We start from the raw sequence: 20,599 nt of genomic DNA on the forward strand, positions 1-20,599 counted from the left end.
TGTTTACAATTATGTTTCCCTTGTATGTTTTCTTTCATATTGTATGATTACAATGGGGAAATTAATTCAATCAGTTATGGAGGACTGACTCCAGTTACATGAAATCGCACAGAACGTTGCAGACCAGCAGCAGCTCCTGCCCGCCAAATAAGGCCAAACATACAGTTGTGCGACGTGCGATTATTCAACCAAAATGGGCAAACAGGCTAAATGTGCCTTTTTCTTGGTGCTGCGGCGGGCGCTGCAGGAACAAGAGCCGCCCCTCAACTGGGCCGGGCCCACTGCAAGGGGCGGCCACCGCGCTGAGCGTCAGTTTTTCCAGCCGACTGGAAAATTGTGCTCAGTACTAGCGACGGAGCGCTAGGCCACGCCCCCCGGTGGTTCAGCCAATGAGGGCGAACCAGCCGGGTGACGTCATGGCCGCACCCCCGTCATGCCACCCATGTCTTTCCCCCTGCAGCTCACTGCAGACCGGGGAACTCGGCTGCACGCGCCGCCAGCCTGGCAGGCGTGCAACGCAGACAGCGGGGCTGTAGCCTAAGTGCCAGACCCCACGACGTGGTGGGTACGTCACGGGGAAACTCAAGGGCTTAACTTTTTCGCAATGCATTGCAGGTCCCTCAGGCAGCGAAAGAGAACGCGTTAAGGTCTGGCCAATACTGTTCAGACAAATGGGGACGCTTGTGGTTACTACAGTGTTCCTACTTAATCTTTGTTGCTAGGCTTCTCCATTTATATTTGTATACCAACAATGGTAAAATAGCAGGTACGGTATTTACTTCCTGTTTGCAGTTGTTCAAACAAACATAAAGCTCTGGACTCACCCTTAGCAAATACCCATTAAAGCAGCACTGCATGTTGCATTGTTTGCTTTTATTTATTTGTTTATTTTGCTAGGTTTGAAGCACGGGGTCTCCGGAGCTGAATCCTTTTCATTTCAGCTCTGGGGACCCCCTGGTTTCAGAGATACTTACCTCCGAAGGGGGTGCTGGTATCTCCAGCAGAGTTTAAAGGTCCTGTTCATGTGGGCCATTAGGAAGCCGCACTGGATGACATCACAGCTTCCTATTGTCCCACGTGCCATGGGAAATGTAAACGCCGCCATTAAGTTAGGCACACAGTTTCTTTGCATGCATAGAAAGGTAAGTATGGAGGTAAGTATCTCCGGAAGCAGGGGGTCTACAGGGCTGAAATTAATGGGGTTCAGCTCCGGAGACCCCCTGCTTCAAAACTATAGCAAAGAAAAGCAAACAATGCAACATGTTGTGCTGTTTTAGTGTTAACTGGTTACTATTAAAGGTGTATTTCCATCTCAAATTTTTATTTTGAGTATACAGTAGGTGGGAAGCAGGGGGTCTCTGGAGCTGAACTGCTAATTTCAGCTTCAGGGGCACCTTACTTCCTGAGGTGCCCACTGGTACCATTCCCTGCTGGGGAAACAAAATGGAGTTTTAAGTCTCCCGTGGCATACAATAGGAAGACGCAACGTCATCCACCCTCATCAGATTTAAGAACCAGGAACTACTGGCAGCCCTTATAGAGGTACGTATCTTGGGAAGCAGGGAGTCCCTGGAGCTGAAATCAACGCGAAACCCCCTTGCTTCCCACTTAGGCTAATGCTCAATTAAAACAGTATATTGTTATAGAAAGCAAAACACTGAACTATACTAGGTTACCCGAATAAAGTTAATTTATTAGAGTCTTGCATCTCGTATAACTTGTTAGACTAAGAGCTGCATTCCAGGGTGCTTCCTATTCAACATAATGAAATATGAGCTTTACAAGAAATGTTTAAAGAAAATGAAAACAGCCATTAGATATAATTGACATTGATTATTTTTTGTATTGTTGAGGGACGTAGGTAACGTCAGCAGGTCCGTGTGATGTTTTCATTAGCAGTTCATTGTTCAACTGTAAAACTCATTGAGTTGTTGGATATTATTACAGAGTTATCTACTGACTGTTCTAATGTTCTTTCCAAGGGGAACTTTTGTGCTAACCATAAATGGGATTATTGGTAATGTCTTCATTACAGGCACCTCCTCCAAGCTTCTTATTACAAATACATGTAATTAAAAGGCTTCGAACCAAGTGCAAGATACCATGGAAGCAGCCGAGTGGAAGAGAGGTGTCAAATTGTACACCAGGATAAAAGCTTGGCTCGTTCTATGTATGTGCACAATAATAGCATAGCGACACGCTAGTCTTTTAATTTAAACCGCAGTATTTGCTCTGATGCATTTTTAACCCTTTGTTGAGAGAAGTGGCAAGTAAGGCATTGCACAGCATATAGGGCCATACATACTCATCGGTCTTCTGTCATAAGTCACGTTCTGGAGCCTGTGACACCTTGAAGCCCATTGACTTGAATGCACTGGAAGGGGTTTCATGGAAGAAGACTGTTTAGTAAATATGGCCCATTATAGGTTCCATACAAGTAGTGTTGATGGTGCAGTCCATTCTAGGACAACATAAACCAGTTGCAATGACATCTGTAAGTAGTTAATTATAGGTGACATATTTAACAAAAAAGTAGACGTCTATGGGGTTAGATCGACGGAATTCCGTTAATGACTTAACAAGACGTCCAGTTAATATCTCGTTAAGTGCTAACGGGGATCTTCAAAGCTCAGTTATGCGTTTTCAGACATAACAAGCCTATGTGTTATTATAAAGACATTAGTGCTGATGAGATGCAGAAGAGGCGTTCCCTCTAACAGCGCATATCCCCACAGCTCTGTTATAGTTACCGCAGGGATTTAACGTTACGTTAGGTCAGAGCTAAAGGTGGCGTTACTCACACCCAGACCCTGAAATAGGTCTGTTACATGATAAGTGTAAGACCACAGCTAGATATGATTTAACCATCGTATTGTTATTTACAGGGCTGTTTTCCTCTCCTGTACTCTCTCTTTATTTACTCTAATTAAACACCTATTCAGGGACCTGATAGAAGTAGCTCCACCTTTGGGTATGACAGGATCAACGCCATGTTATATGAAGCTAACGCAATGCAGTGCTAACATCACCTGCGCTAATGAGATCACCAACGCCCGTTGGCTTTATATATATATATTTAGCTTTGTGGATACCCGTTAAACCCAGGGAAACAGATGTTACCTATTTAGGCAATGTCACGTTAGTAGCAAAGATTTAACGAAGCTCTGTGGATTTACGTATTTATAAAAACATTTTTTTAAGTTAGTTAGTAAACATGGTAATCTTGCTCCCCCCTAGTTTGCGTTGTACTTTGTTGAACAGGAGTTTGCGCAGGCAAAGCTCCTCTTTCCCCTGCAGCCCAATCTTTATTGGCCCTCTGTTAGTGACAGGGTGAGCTCGAGCAGGGGTGCGCAAACTAGGGTAGGGAGGCACAAGATTTTCCGGGGGGGGGGGGGGCGCGGCGGTTGCAGAGGCCCGCGCGTTTCCCCAAAGCATTTAATTAAATGCCAGGGGATTGCGTGAGGTCTCTGCAACATCCCTTACCTTGTCTTCTGCAACATCCCGTGACCCCGCAGCGTCATTTCACGCTGAAGACACGGTAAGGAGGGGGGCGCGAGCAGGGGGGGAGAGCAAGCAGGAGGGTGCAGTGCGGAAAGTTTACGCACCCCTGCGCTAGAGGTTGAGTAACCCCTTGAATGACAAGCACTCCCCCATTCAGAGACCCCCCCGATGAAAAGAACATTCTTTAACATTTTCAATTAAACCAAAACAGACAAATGTTAAAGTATGATTACATTTGTTTAAAGATGATACTTACTTAGTTAAGCTATTATTTTGCAAACTTAAAGAGATTAATGCAGAGCTGTTGTTCCAGACATCCAGTTGCATTATTTTTCGGGGCCTTTATAAAATGAACACAGGCAGATTTCCCTGTGAAACCGGTAAGGAAGACCCAAGGCCAGGAAGCAAGAATGCTATTTTATTTAGTGAGCACTCAGTACAGTGGGAATAAGGTTGGGGCTAGTAAATGATGTGGGCAGAACTGGAGTCCAACAGTGAGGAGTAGCACCAATATAACCAAAAAAAAAGGGCAGGCTTACATTTTCACAAGTATATAAATATATATATGAGTCTCTGTGTATCTTTGCACATCTGTGAGTATATCGCTGTATACACCAGAATGTCTGTGTTTAGACTACATGTACCCATGCCCTTCTGTGTGTATCAGTGTCTGTCTGTGTGTATCACTGTGCCGTTCTTTCTCGTAGGGGTCGTCTCTTGATTAAATGAGTCTAATATGATGTCCAAGGAGGATTTCCTAAAATTAAAAAGAAAATTCTGAACATCTTTTAAAGGGCTTTGTTCCCTGGGAGTTAATCAACACATGTTGTTGGTTAGTAAATATTGGGAGAACGGAATATCGTACCCCAAATCCTTCGATCTTAGCACCGCGCCAGACAATATTTCACATGCACTGCTCATCGTCCATTTCACTTTCACTAAATGACAAACTCATCGCGCTAATAAGTTACTGCGAGATTTGCACGGTGATCGGCGAGCAACCCCCAGTCCTCAAGGACCAGTAACAGTGTAGGTTTTAAGGATACCCCGGCTTGAGCACAGGTGGTTCAGTCACAATGATTGGGCCACCTGTGCTAATGAGAGGATATCCTTAAATCCTGCACGGTTAGTGGTCCTTGAGAACTGGAGTTGGGAACCACTGGTATAATCTGAATTAAGGATGCAACCACACCCACATGACTATGCCCTTCCCATACAGGAGATCACTGTGAGTCTGAGGGGTACTCTCCTACAAAAATCAGGTGAACTCCAAGTGGTCTTGTTGATCTTGAGACATCAAGTAAATATTACATCTTTATATTTAAGTAATTCAACATTCCCCAATTCCATTGTTACATTAGCAATAACGTTCCCCATTTCCATTGTTACATTAGCAATAATATTCCCCCATTTCCATTGTTATATTAGCAATAACGTTCCCCATTTCCATTGTTACATTAGCAATAACGTTCCTGATTGCTGGGGGTTTGCCTAAAGAAGACTTCACCACTAACAACAAATAAAGGATTTCAGGAATAGCACATAAGATATTCATCAATGTTGCACTAAATCTTTGCAGATACCGTCTGTTGGTCATATACACTGTATGATTGCATGCGTACATAAAATGCTTTCACCATATAGTTACGTTATAAGATGGGCTACTGGCTTTAGAATTAGAAGACTCTATTTAAGATACAGCGCAAGCAAATTGTGGCTCCAGTCACCGAATCTTCCTGTGCATCAAGTACCAAAATAATTAGACATTAACCCATCAACACAACATTCATTGGTTGAGCTACATAAATACATTGGGACTTATTCGATGAAGTGTGATAGCGCCGACAGCGTGCCATTGTTACTAATTTATTATTGTATGTACAAGTTAGCTGGTCAGCGTTTTAATAAATATATTGGTATTGTAATAAAGCTGACCAATGGTAAATCCCAAAGCTTTGTCCATGTGAGTCCGATCAAAAAACAAAGTTCTATCAAATTCTTTGCTGAGCAGAAACAATCTGCCAATGTAGCACTGGGACTGGATGGATTGTTTGGTCTGGATTTAGAAAGTTAAATTAAAACTGCTGTTCTTTGGATTTTTTTACTATTAGATTCTAGGCACCATTATCTTGGCATGGCTGTTTCAATAGCTGAACTGTTCAGAAAGTGTCCGGTCAGGTATTTTTCTGCTGTACATGCAAGCGGTCTTTGGACATATCACTGCTAAACATTTCAATTCAAGTAGACATGCATTATAAGCATAAATAAACGTAATCCATCAGGCTACTTCCACTTGGTCCCATCAAATATTTTTCCGTAAACTTGTCTTTTTTCATCCTGGTCACACACTTTATTAATAATAATAACTTTATTTCATATAGAGCTTCCCCCCCAATGGGACTCAATGCGCTCCACAATTACACTATAGGGTGCGGCATCCAGCATTGTACATAGGATTTATACAGACACTTTACTGTGAAGTAGTTTTCTGTTTTGTACAAATATGAATTTAACAGACATTCTGCAACATCAAAAAACCTGCATACATTTCAATATCTTAATTAGACCAAATATAGAAGAGAGGGTTGGCTGTACCTCACATCAATTCTTAATATATCTGGCAGCGCAGATGGCTCTATTAGCGCTTTGGCATGCGGGCCCTGAATCCATAAGGTGGATCGAGATTGAGATCCTTTAAAGAATTACTGATAGGATCTGTCCTCAGGGTAAAAAAAAGCCACAGAATCATCAGGCATAATTCTCTCACTACCACTAAACACTTGTTACACCTGTGGGATAGGTTTAGCTCGAGACACGTCCTGACTACTTCAGGCTCGCCCAAGATGCCATTGTTTAACAACCCAATATTTAAACCTGGGGGTGAACCCCCAAAATATCAATGTTGGATAAAGCATGGTAGGCCCATACTTAAAATTAAAGTCTTTTTCTCAGGAAGCGAAATCAAAACTTATGCACAACTTCAAGAGACTCACCAGATTCCTAATTCGGAAATATTCAGATATATTCAAATTAGGCATTTTATAAATCACCAAATAACCAAAAATAAATCCAGTGATACTATCACATATGAAGAGATCTGCCTGTCTGACCCTCTATGCTAGGGGCTGATTTCCATTTTATATCAAACCATCCTCCCACCCTGTTCAGAAAATGATATGAAATACATCAAACGCTGGACAGAGGACCTGGGTGAACCCCAAGATCCATCTATATTGGAAGACATTTGGGAGGTGGTGTCCTCCATCTCCATAAACACAAAAATAAAAGAAAACGCATACAAGGTGCTTTATCGGTGCCTTATCGGTGGTACCTCACTTCACCTGACTGTTTCTGAGGATCTTGGCTGCGAGGCTCAATGATACATGGACGTGCCCACTGCTAGCGGAAAAATGGTCAGAAACATTGCCTCTTATTAACAGAGATCTGGGTATAGTGGTGAGACTCGATCTCTTGTCGGCTCTGATAGGAAGACCAATCCAGACCCTGTCTTACCATGGGTATAAGCTTAGTTCCCATATGATAGACGAAACCAGATTTGCCATAGCTGCCTCCTGGAAAGGCCCATTCCCATATATGACCAAAATAACCCACAGTACATGGCAAACCCTGCCCTATGAAAAGATCACCACCCATGTGAAAGATACTTTGCGACATTTAGAACTGTGTGGGCCCCCTGTTTGACCAGTATGGCAGACCATGGGCTAGACCTGTTGTCACTTGATCTCTGAAATTCGGGGGTTCGTGATGCATATCGTCAAAAGTTGGGTTCGGATTCTGGGCCAATAAAACATTTGTACATTAGGACAGCTCATATTAAAGTTGATATTAATATTAATACTAAAACTGCTAAACTATGTATGCATAAGGATAAGAAACCGGATCCAAAATGTAACAATGATACCTAACTGGGACATTTGATATGCCAATACGATAAATCTATTGATCTGATGCCGATTGTTGTGATGTATCCCATGCCCACCCAGGGTCGTCTTAACGGCATTAGAGGCCCCCGGGCAAAGCAGTGCACTGGGCCCTGCCTACACAGCAATTGTTGTCCCCAGCCGTTAATGGCCTCCCGCAAATCCGTTACAATATTCTGCTTCTATAACATTGCAAGCAAAAAAACGGCAAAATTTCTCTCGCGAATGCAGACATGCCAACACTATCACTATAACTTACTAACTAGTTCTAACACTTTACAGCAACCTGCAACCTAAACTTAAGCAGCATGCTATAAATTTTAATAGCCTCTGACAAAACATAAGGACACAGTGCTGGCTATGATCATCAATACAGACCAGCCCCATAAGTGCGCATGCGCTAACCTCCAGGGGTTACATTAGTTTAAATCCAAGCGCTATAAATACTTTTCTGACATATGGGACACCCCCCGTATTCTGGCCTTGAGAAAGCTTATCGCGAAACGCGCGCGTCGGCACGGCATCACGCAGTCACGTGCACGCGCCAAGCCCTGGTTCCTTTACACGGACTCCATCCGACCAGGAGAGTCAGCGTGGCTCGGCTGCCTGCACAGCTACGGGCTCACAGCAGACCTGACGGTCTTGTGAGGCAATCTCAATAGGGAATGATTATAATTATCTGGCACATTATAAATATCTATACTACCAGGGACTACTATATATTGCTAACATCCTACCACAACATTAAGTTACAGGATTATACTAATTCTACAAGCAACTAGTGTCCAATCCAGCTATTAACATCTGGAGTGCCAGTTCCATACCATATATGGAGCAGTATAACACCATCTAGGATAAGGCTCTATATTATTACCTGCATTTGATCCTATAAGGTGCAATACTTAGTAGACACTCCTTATCTAACAAATATAGGAGTTTCTGCAGTGCCTATGAAATATCAGTATTAACCCTTCGAATGCTAGTGCAAACTCTAGATCTGCATACTTCAGATCCCAGATTTACACGATATAATATATTATTCTCCAGCGCTCACGTACATTACTCTTTAATTGACGCGAGTGATCACGTTTTGGTGCACAGCTACCTATGATTGTAACACACAACCATATCACAATACTGGCTGCGCATCTTAGCAGCGCAGTAGAAGGTCCCTGATAAAAGTGCACCAATAAAGTACTCAATGCTGTGGCACTACATATATGGTCACTACTTTCATTTCCACTCCAAACCTATCCCTAGAAAACCACTGCAAATGAGGATTACTCGGGCCAGTGAATTCACTAACACTGGACTTTAATATCCATATAATACTCTTTTGGAGTAAACTACCCAAAGAGTCTACTGAACACTTGGTACTATTTAATAAATGTTTTAAACCCCATTGTTTTAACGAGTTTATCAATAAATATGTTTTAATTTAACCCACCATCTCACATCGGAACAGAGTGCTACATAGGAGTTCTGTCCACCTTCAGTGTTACTGTGCATAGATTAGCATGGGGCCCCTAGAATTGTGGGGACTCCGGGCAACTGCCCAGTGTGCCCATGCGTTAAGACGGCACTGTGCCCACCCAACCCCTATCCCCACAATCCTTATAATTTTACCCCGTTTTTGTTTTCTGCATCCCCCAATTCCCAACACCTAATTGAAATTGTTTGTAATATCTTTTTATTGTGGTCTCAAAATAAAAACAAAGTTTACCAACAAAAATAAAAATCTGCAAGTGAAATTTGAATTGATAGAAACTGCTTTCTAAGTCATCCTTAGATGTATATGTCATTATATTTGTTATAGTGCTTTTCTAGTTAGACTTTTGCCCCAAACTTGCAAAACGAATAATCGCATGTCACAATTATGAAGTAACTTTTTTAATGGGAGAGAAGGTGATTTTACGTTATTCCCCATCGAGATACTTTGATACGCGAGACAAGGACTTTCAGGACTGGAGGCCCATAGCACCGCTTAACAATGTGTTCCTTTCTCCTTCGGCAATGAAGGGTCAGGGAAGTCTACAGAGATTGAGGTAAGGAGATAGTGTCCTTAGTCCAGTGTTTTTCAATAGGGGTTCCCCAGGCATCTCTCAAGGGTTCCCTGCAATTTTCAGGTCATTTGAAAATTGTACCAAATCCAGAAGAATTTACAATGCATTTGAACTCAGATGCGCCATTAGAAAGGCGTGGGGTTCCTTACAATGCATCTGATCTTAGACGCGCTATTAGAGAGGGTTGGGGTTCCTTACAATGCATCTGATCTTAGACATGCTATTAGAGAGGGTTGGGGTTCCTTACAATGCATCTGATCTTAGACATGCTATTAGAGAAGGGTTGGGGTTCCTTACAATGCATCTGATCTCAGATGCGCTATTAGAGAGGGTTGGGGTTCCTTACAATGCATCTGATCTCAGACACGCTATTAGAGAGGGTTGGGGTTCCCTACAATGCATCTGATCTCAGATGCGCTATTAGAGAGGGTTGGGGTTCCTTACAATGCATCTGATCTCAGACACGCTATTAGAGAGGGTTGGGGTTCCTTACAATGCATCTGATCTCAGACGCGCTATTAGAGAGGGTTGGGGTTCCTTACAATACATCTGATCTCAGACACTCTATTAGAGAGGGTTGGGGGTTCCGCAGATTTTCACAATATAATGATAAAGTTCCTTAACCAACCAAACCAAAAAAGCTTTAGTCTATTAAGCCCTTTGTGGCCAGATATATAATGCATTGCCAGCTCTTTAGGAAGATAAAATCCTATTATTTAAGTATGTGTTAACTGTAAAATAATGTCGTTTAAAATTTTATTTTTGCATGTCTATGTTTTATCCACCACATTGTAGCGCTGAAGAATATGTTCTCATATCATGATAATACCAAGGTTACAGAATCTTCACTATGCCAAATGCGAATATGATAAGTGGCCATTGTTGCTGCTCTAATGTTTCAAAACAGCATTGACTATGTGTGATTCATGCTACTTTTAAAGACTGCTCTTTTGAAATGTAGGAATGTGATTTCCTGCATAGCGCCTATAAGAACATTCGGACAAACCCGGACTTCCCTCCGTACAAGAGATGTTTCATTGATTCTCTGATCAAACTAAGTTACGGTGACTCACTGCTTGGGAATGTGCTGCTATCTGAACCCCATCTGACCTACACTTGCCTAAATGTGGCAAAGGCGTCTTGGAGGCACACAGAAACTGCCAATGCACAGTACAGGTCTAATGTGCAGTTATTTTTATTTATTTATAACAATGTTTAACCAGGAAGTAATACATTGAGAGTTACCCCTCGTTTTCACGTATGTCCTCAGCACAGAGTTATAACAATACATGGTTACATTAAAAGAACAGAGGTTATACAGTCAATTCACAGACATTTCATGGACAGATCGAGTTGGAAAATTGGGTGCAGGGGATAAAGGGCTTGTGAGTTTCAGATTGAAATAGAGCAGCTTTAACATCACTAAACATCAGTGAATGGCAGCAAACGACTCACACCCTTTGGCTGCCCAAGGCTGTCCGCCTTTGGGGCGACGCAGATGTACACTGAAGGGGTTCAGGTTGAATGCAGTTACTATTCTAATCAGCACTTCCTATTTGTCAGACTTGGCGGTAAAGCTACTAGACTGGCAAATAAACTTTAAAACCATTTGACAGCTTCCCGACACTATCACTACTATGTTTTATTTCTTACTGACACAATTCTGACACCATTTTATAGGTAAGAACAATGGGGTCTTTATATAGAAGCAATTTTGGAGTGAAACTGGATATTTTTCATCCTGTGTCAACATACTTTTCTCCGTTTTTCCATGTCTCTGTAATATCTTGCGACTGGGGGCGGGTGGGGCGGAGGAAGGAGTTGGGGAGGAGTTACACGATGCACCACTTGCAATGAAACGTATCATATTTTGCGCCTGAGGTATTCTTTTTATCTTTAACATCCACCAAACCATCAGCCAGATCTGAAGTGACACGACTCTTACATTCTGCACCAGAAATTGTTTTGGTCGCACCTGTGCTCCAAGAAATGGAGTGGTATGTCACTATTGACTTCTCATAAAGACATACAGTAAGACTAGATTCACTAAACTTTGATGCAAAGGAGTAATTAACGGCTAATGACTTATTTCCATGCTCTCCGACCTTGAACACATACTTCAATGTGACTTTTTGAGACTTGAAAATTGGATTTTACAAAACAAACGTTTTTTAAAAAAAATTTTTTTTTAACTTTCTGTTTATTGTTTTTTGCATAAATATCATACAATCAAAATGTTATTGCCATAACAGGGGAGACAAAATCCATTCAGGACATACAACATTTAACAGACAAAGGGATGGGAAGACAACAGGACATGAACGAAAAAAGGAGGGAGGGAAAGAAAGGGGGTAGGTTTAGAGAAGGGTATGCCACGTCTCTTCCTATTCTCATCGATCCGTTGATCGCTACTGACGCTTTCCATTTTGCTTATACCCACATGTGCTGATGTACCTGCCTGTTCCTGGATCCCTGTAGGAGGGCCTACTGTCCGTTCTCCACGTCTTGTCCGCATCCCGCGCTGCGCATCCAAGGAGAACCCACTTTATCCTCTTAAAGCCAAATGGTGGCATTGCTCATCCCTGGAATATCTGTCTGAGCTAGCCAAGGCAGCCAGACCTTTTGGAATTTTGAGCCAGTGTCGTTAACCAAACTCGTTAACTTTTCCAAAAAAATTGCATTCTGGTTCCACAATGCTGCGGTCTCGCACCTCATAGCCGTTGCGAAATGTGCTATTAATTTGTTCCCCGTTCTTGATAAAAAACAAACAGTTTTTAAACACTGACAAGACTGTAACAATGGTATTTGGGACCAAGGCTAAATTTGTAAAGCTTCCAATGAATGAACTCCAGATCAGAACCAACGCTAACACCATCTTAGCCCCTGTTACTAGGTTTAAATACTTGGGCATATAGTTTGACTCCTACTGTATTTAACATTTGGGTTGCACATTGATACCCTGACATCCAAAACCTATGCCAAACTAGGTGTACTTTATAGGAACAAATCCTCCCTAAGTTTGCTGGTCAGAAAGCACATCGTACAGCAGATGCTAATGCCAATTATAGACTATGGGAACATAGTATACGGCTCGGCACCCCACACCCACCTTAGCAACCTTGATACCCTCTACAATTCAATATGCCGTTTTGTCCTCCAATGTAACTACAACACACATCACTGCGAAATGCTCAAAGAATTAGATTGGTCATCACGTGAGTCTAGTCGCAAAGTTCATCTTTCCTGTCTTGACTTAAAATACTTTCTGGGTAAGCTACCCAGCTACCTGAACAAGCTCCTCATCCCTACCACATGCAGCACTTATCAGTTCTGACTCCAAAAGATTATTCATGGTCCCACGGTTCAACAAAGTATCCGGCCGCTCCTCCTTCTCTTACCGTACCCTTCACAACTGAAACAATCTACCGGAGACTCTCACAGTCGCCACCAGTCTAAGTTCTTTCAAAACTAAAACTGCCTCACATTTTAATCTGGTTTGTAACTGTCCTGGAACAGGATTTCATATTTTTTTGTTTCCCTTTGCAGCTCATAGGATTCATGTCTACCTACTTTGGCTGCCTGTAATTTTCCCTGTCCCAGCAGCTAGCTGCATGTGAAAGGCAACATTATCGATACATATGTTGTTTACACAACCCTAGTCAGTGTTGTTGTCCTAGCAACCTCCTATTCTCCTAAACTGAGAATGGGCTATTCTGCCCTCCCCCCTGTCTTGCTGACAGTTAGTCTGTCCCTAGACTATTCCTGTTACCCAGATTCCCCCACACTTTCTTTTCATTCCTGAACACTGGCTGAGTGAGTACCCTTCTCTGATACACTCCTCTTTGCAAGGCCATCGCCTTTTCACCTGCCCTTAACAACAAAGCGCCTATAGAAAAGCACTCTCTTATCACTACATAACATCCACAAGTGCCTGTATATATTGACACCTTTACAATAAAGTGAAGAAAACATAGCAGGACTTGGTGTGCTTTGGAAGAGGGCTGAGTTGAAGCTATCTGAGTCTATTCATACCTTATACAAGACCCTGGGTCCAGAATAGTAACTGTTACATATGCCTATAACATATATAATCTCTTACTGTGCATGCAATGTCTTGTATATGCAGGTAGTCCTCGTTATCCAACATTTCACTTTACAACGAATGGCATATCCAACGCTTTACAATGCAACCATAGGGGTCGTTTTTCGACGCCTGAATGTGTTATCCGACGCTCACCGCCACTGATTAATATGGGACTCACTTTACAACGGTTTCACTATCCAACTCTATTTCCAGAATGGATTCTGTTGGATAACTGAGGACTGCCTGTAATGTATAACCCTGTCACTTAATGTAACTATGTATTTGTAACCATGTATTTGTCATCATAACTCTGTGCCCAGGACATGCTTAAAAACGAGAGGTAACTCTCAATGCATTACTTCCTGATAAAACATGTTATAAATAAATAATGCTAATCACTAAAGTCTGATCCCTGCCGATATCGGGCTATCGCCCCAAACTATCGGCAATTTTAATCACCTACCCCAGTCTGGGGTTAAGGCGATCTGGCCCAATGCTTGCGTGTATAATGGCCACTGTATACACAGGCAAGATAAGTCTAGCCAACTTAGAATAAGTGATACAGATACATCATATTACCTAATTGTAGAACATATTAAAATATCTAGTATTAGTAGCCATCTTGTTATGGTCAACCTATGACTAGCTGGCCACTTAGGCTATGAAAGGGTTAATATTTGCCCATCTAGATGTTAGGATTTTGTGTTTTATTTGCCGGATGTTTATGTTGTGTGTTTACCCAATTGGTGCCTGAAAGGCACTTCTCTGCAATGCATTGCTGGCCTCAGACATCTTCGTGCTCCCATGATACACAGTTTGGATGGACTTGGTTTCCCCTTGAAATGAGCAAAATATTGATGATGTCCACCGGGCGTCACAAGGGCCACCTGCATGCCAGCCATGTGACATCCTGTATACATCATAATGGCACCCAACGGGTTAAGATATGTGACTCTAGTAACTTCTTCAAATCCCAAACCGATGCACATGAGGCAAAAAGGGTGTAAGTGACTTTGCTACACTGAAGAGATGCGGTACATATCAATTTGTGGCAGAGAAGTCCATTGCAAACCTTATTACAACCTGCATTAAATACATTACCCCATTAACGCGGGTTAACACACAAAACAAAAGCAATCAATATTGCATGCAATAAGGAGATACAGTAACGCGCGTCACTAATTTTTTTATGGCGCCAAGTTAAATCTCACGTTAAAAATTGCGTTCGTGTTAACCAGCCTCAGTGGGTTATCGGTTGCAATAACTACTACATCTTTATTGCTATTTCAACATCTGATGCAAAGTGAGATAATAACTTTATATTTGCCTGGTTTCTGGGTGCACAAGAGTTCTTAAGGTTTATTTACTTAGTTCAGGGGTCGGCGACCCGCAGGTCACGAGACTTATGCAGCTCTTTGAGTAAATACATGTGGCTCTGTCTGGGGCTCCCGGCCGGAGACACTGGCGACACTGCTCCGATCCGGCTGCTGGGGCCAAGCTAATGAATTTGCGGCCATTCCCTCCCCTGGCTGTTTACCTTGTCGTGCCAGGTGATGGAAGTTTGGGCCTGAATTCCGCATCCACCCGAGTGGCCACTCCAGTGATGCGGGACCAAAGCAGGCCTCTCACTGTGCCTCAAGGTCAAATTCTTGAATCGAGTGGGGGGGGTGAATGGGAAGAACTGAGTGTGTGGAGGGGGGAGGGGGAAAATTGAGTGTGTGGGTGGGGGATTGAGTGACAGAGGTGGGGGGAAGAATTGAGTATGAAGGGGAAGAATTAAATGTGTGAGGCGGTGAGAGAAGGGGAGAGTGAGAGAGGAGGGAGGATGGGGGAGAGTGAGAGAGGAGGGAGGATGGGGGAGTGTGAGGAGGGATGGGGGAGAGTGAGGGAGGAGGGGATGAGAATAGACTGATTCCTACAAGCATTTTTTTTCTTTCTCTAATTCTGACTGAGGTAAATTTGTCATTTTGTAATGCTGATATATACCTATTAGTGTGTGTGTACAGTACATGTATGTATCGAATATGTGTTTGTGGGGATGCAGTCATATTCATGCATGTGTGTACAGTACATGTATGTATCAAATATGTGTTTGTGGGGATGCAGTCATATTCATGCATGTGTGTACAGTACATGTATGTATCAAGTATGTGTTTGTGGGGGTGCAGTCATATTCATGCATGTGTGTACAGTACATGTATGTATCAAGTATGTGTTTGTGGGGGTGCATTCATATTCATGCATGTGTGTACACTACATGTATGTATCAAGTATGTGTTTGTGAGGGTGCATTCATATTCATGCATGTGTTGCAGCTCTCAAAATATTTTGGTAAAAAACAGCCTCTTCTTCCTTGAAAGGTTGCAGACCACTGACCTAGTTACTGGGTTTCCAAGGCCTCTAGACGGCCTTTAATGAGGCAGCTAAGTATGAGATATTTTTGCTAGGCTGATACTGTGCCAGATATCCTACTGCCTTCGGGAGACCAATAAGAACCGTTATTATGCACGTATAATGATTACAGCGTGTTCGGGTCCTAATCACCAAAGTGTTTGCAAAAGGCGACAAACTGTACCTATTGTTGGTATGTAGCCAATTAATATGTAATCGGCCTGTGCAAAAACATGTCACATTCGAGCATTTTTATTAAAATGATGAGATGAAATAATATAATTGGTCTTAACAAACTAGAATAAATGGCCTTAGAGTGTAGTGACTGGATTCAAATGTCAATACTGAGAAACAGCAGTGGTTTGGCACAACTGGAATTGGACTGTTACATTATCATTTTAGATATTCAATAACAATTTATAAATTAGTGATGTCCTAAAGCAATCAATATGCTGAGCTGTCTATTCCATTGACAATGTTCTTAAACGTTACACCAGTGAAATGTACATCACACTGTGCAGTATGTCCTGGGAGTCCCATTGGTTGGTTACCTCTGAAACATGGGTTGCTTGGGGTATCCTGAGGATAGTGTTGGACGCCACTGGTCTATTCTATAGGTTAATAACAAGTTTGGATAGTGTATAGTGAACCAGGAGCTCCAGGCCTCCCACTGGAACTATGAGGGAATCAAACCCTTGGCTTAGCCAATAGATTAGACTTTCTAATGGATGTAATAACAGTGTTTGATTCCTATGTTGCACTACTAATGAAAGATGTGACACTATCTAAGCAAAGGGAGCCTCTGCTCCAAAGAGCTCCCAGTCTAATCATGGTGGCAAAGCATTGCTGGACCCTATGCCAGGGAAAGTATTAACAGATAATATGCAAAACGTGCAAATAATATTCATGTGTTGTCTGTCGGAGAGAAGACAGCGATATGCAAACTGATACTGTTCACATTACCTCTGTAATATTAGCCGGCACCTACTTAACCCCATTGAAGCTGGAAAGGCTACTGTACATCTTTGCTTTGCTAGTATACCATCGTTCAGCACCAAAAAGGTTAAAATCCCTACGGGACGAGCTTCCGAAATTAGATACACAAAAAAAAATGCTTTCCAACCAATTTCTCTCTCTCCATCCCCCTTTCATCCCCCCCAAAAAGAAAGAATTCAGCTGTTTTTTACTTCCATCAGGGCTACGTTGTAATGGACATGGCTCAAATGTCTTAGCTGCATGGTCTGTCTGGGTAGCCTGCCTGAATCATTTAGGGCTTGTGTATATCACTAAATCTGCCAGTGCTATTTATAGAACAAACGGTCTCCTGGAAACATTTTGAACATGAAAAAGGTAAAAAAAAAAAAAAGAAAAAAAAAGCGTTGGTTTCTGATCCTCCCAGTAATGAACAAGCCAAATGCACACGTACCTGCAATATACAGTATAGTGAAACCAATCACACACAGATATTTTACGTGATTTCTTCTACAGTGTCACATAAAATGCTAAACATGCTATTTCCTTGGCCGTTACCTTCAGAGAAGCCATGGTCGTGCCTTAAACTTACTGCAGCCATTTAGGTTGTAAAATCACATCCTACAGTATTCTGGCAGTGACATAATGTTAGCAGCGTACATTTATTTGAATGAGATTTTTCTTCCCACTGTATAAGATTTTGTATCCTCTGTCACAGAATACAAACACATACTATTCACTTGGAAAAGGTAATTTGCTACAGTACATAGAATTCAGTGCTCTGCTTCACAGACATTAAACTAGAAGATGCATATGATATATATATATATATATATATATATATATATATATATATATATATATATATATATAGATAGATAGATAGATAGATAGATAGATAGACATTAATATATGTCTATATATATAAATATATATATATATATTATATGCATCTTCTAGTTTAATGTCTAATATATAGATATAGGTAGGTGTGTGTGTGTGTGTGTTGTGTGTGTGGTGCATAAGGCATATTTGCAGGATAATTAAAAACTTCCCTAGAATCCTTAATAGATGAAATTAAAGATGTCAGGCACACATTACCTTTTCTTCACCTCGGCAGTTCTTCAGATGTCAACCAGGTTGTCCCCCACACAAGCATCACATTAAATCCTGGTTAAACAGGCTCATGGCCTAACAAGCAGCATCCATTTCCAATCCCAGCACCTCCTCTGTGGGTTTGCTGGAATACAGACACAGCACTTTTGCCTATTTCTCCCTGTGTGTGTGTGTGTCTGTGTTTCTCTCTCTCTCCACTGTGCTGCCACCACATCCCATCTCCCTGCTAACGGTCTCTCAGACAGACACTGGCTGCAATCCAGGGTGCACCACAGAAATATTCATCTTCAACAGCTTCAACAAAAAAAAAATAGCATAGGGCTGGCCACACACTACAGGGAGATTTCACACACAGGCAGAGCATGCCATTGCAAAGGGGGGTCAAGGAAAGCGGCTTTAGCCCATTGGCCTTTCCTTTGGCTTTTCCTGGAGCATTCTTCTTCTTTTTTTTAATGACTCACGTGCAGACAAAAACACACTTTGAATGAAAAGAGGCTGGATTGTGCTGAGGGGGGGAAGGGGATGAAATGATAAAAGAAGCAGCAGCAGAACCAACTGCAGATGCCGGCTTATGTGAAACGCAAGCACCCTTTAAACCCAGCAGCAGGCGGGCATTCACACCAGCACGGACCCTGCATGGCAACATCTGGGCTGTAAAAGGAACGCAGAACCCGAGAGCCCGGGCTGCTGGGAGGGAGCCAGAGGAAGCAGGCGCCTGCACACACGGGAGCGCCGTTTGGTTTAATACAGTGACAGACTACCGTATTATTATTTTATTACCAATCAGCCCCTTTAGGCTACGCTTATAGTGACGGCGACGCGATGGCGGCAGTGATGTCAGGCTGCGGTCGCTGGAAAAATCAAATTGAGATGACTTCCAGCGATCGCGACCAAGCCGGTGCGCCGTCGTGTCGCGCTTACTATACTCGTTGTCGCCATTGCCGGTACCATAAGCGCAGCCTTAGAAAAGCACCCAGCCAGTCACTGGCTGCTGTGTCACTCGTGATCGTTTTTTCATCAGATAGTAAAACACATGAATACTGTATTAAAACACCATCTATCGTTCATGTTGAGAAATGTAGGCTTTTATTTGTATTTTTATTATGTTCTAATGCAAAAAAAAAAAGTTTTGTACAATTTGAACTTTTTCATCAAATATAAGCTCAAGTGAACTACATTGCGTATTCCTCCCCTCCCCTCACGACGGTCTCCAATATGCGGGGAAAAACCCCCCATCCTTTTTAGGATATCAAATGCAAATGACGTCGAATGTGCCCGCTTTGTTCTGCAAAATATGTCTTCTGTAAGTCGATTGTGCTATTGAAATCTGTTATACGAAAAAGGTATGTGCACAGAAAAGATCTGTAAAAGGAATACTACCCAGGGATTTCTAGGAGCTGGCAGATTGTGAATACTTCAATTTCCTTTACAGCATACAGTGTAGTAGTAGTCAGGACAAAGTTATGCCTTCAATTACGCTGGCAACAGGAAAGGGAGCTGGCAGCGGGATGCTGAGTCGGTAAAAAGTCCAAGGGAAGAGAAATAAGAAAGGAAACACATCAATAAGACATGCCCTCGTGTCTTTGTTGTTTCCCCAATGCTTCGATCCAGTGACCTCATTTAAAGGTGTTGGTCTTAAAATAATAGTTTTCTGCAACGTGCTTGTTTTTCATTGTTGATAGAAGGTCAATAGAATTAGCGGCCATGTTGCTAGTCAATGTGGGGTACCCTTTGTCATATATCCTGTTCTAGCCTCAAAATAATTACAATCCTGAAAATAGTGTCTGACACAGTGTTTTTCAACCGGGGTTCCGCAGGCCTCCATAAAGGGTTCTGTGCAATTTTCTGGTCATTTGAAAATTGTACCAATTACAGAAGAATTTACAATGCATCTGATCTCAGGTTCCAATCTACAGTAAATTCTTTCAAAACTAAAGCTGTCTCACATTTTAATCTGGTCTGTGACTGTTACAGTACATACGCCTATAACATATTTTATCTTTAACTGTTCATGCAATGTCTTCTATATAATGTAAATAACCCTGTTCACTCAATGTAACCATGTATCTGTTATCATAGCTCTGTGCCCAGGACATACTTGAAAACGAGAGGTAACTCTCAATGTATTACTTCATGGTAAAACATTTTATAAATAAATACATTTGAGAGGGTTGGGGTTCCTTACAATGCATCTGATCTCAGACATGCGCTTAGAGAGGGTTGGGGTTCGTTACAATGTCTCTGATCTCAGACACGCTATTAGAGAGAGGGAGTTCTTTACAATGCATCTGATCTCAGTTGTGCTATCAGAGAGGGTTAGGGTTCTGCAGAATTTCACAATATAATTATAGGGTTTGCCACGTACGACACACCTGTGAGCATAAGACTTGCATAAGGCACAAGGCTAATAGACAGCTACCTAGCGGACCTACTTTTCACCTTCCTCAAATAAATCATATATCCCCTCAATCCGTCCCAATATAGCATTTGTCACGAACAGCACACTTGTGAGCATGTGACATATATGTGAC

The 20,599-nt window shown here is 42.1% G+C and overlaps 1 protein-coding gene across 8 annotated transcripts in view; it reads right to left on the reverse strand.

The window, feature by feature from the left end:
• FRMD4A (FERM domain containing 4A) overlaps positions 1 to 20,599 on the reverse strand; it is a 523,694-nt gene that overhangs the window by 260,452 nt on the left and 242,643 nt on the right. The window contains exon 1 of one of the 8 annotated variants that reach the window (XM_075599527.1): positions 18,054 to 18,388. The exons of the other annotated variants lie outside the window; for them this stretch is intronic. The gene's annotated coding sequence lies outside the window, so the exon portion shown is untranslated. Of the gene's footprint in view, positions 1 to 18,053; positions 18,389 to 20,599 lie in introns of those variants that run through there. 8 annotated transcript variants of the gene reach the window in all.

The sequence above is a fragment of the Ascaphus truei genome, chromosome 5 (assembly GCF_040206685.1).
Source record: "Ascaphus truei isolate aAscTru1 chromosome 5, aAscTru1.hap1, whole genome shotgun sequence".
Taxonomy (NCBI): Eukaryota; Metazoa; Chordata; class Amphibia; order Anura; family Ascaphidae; genus Ascaphus; species Ascaphus truei.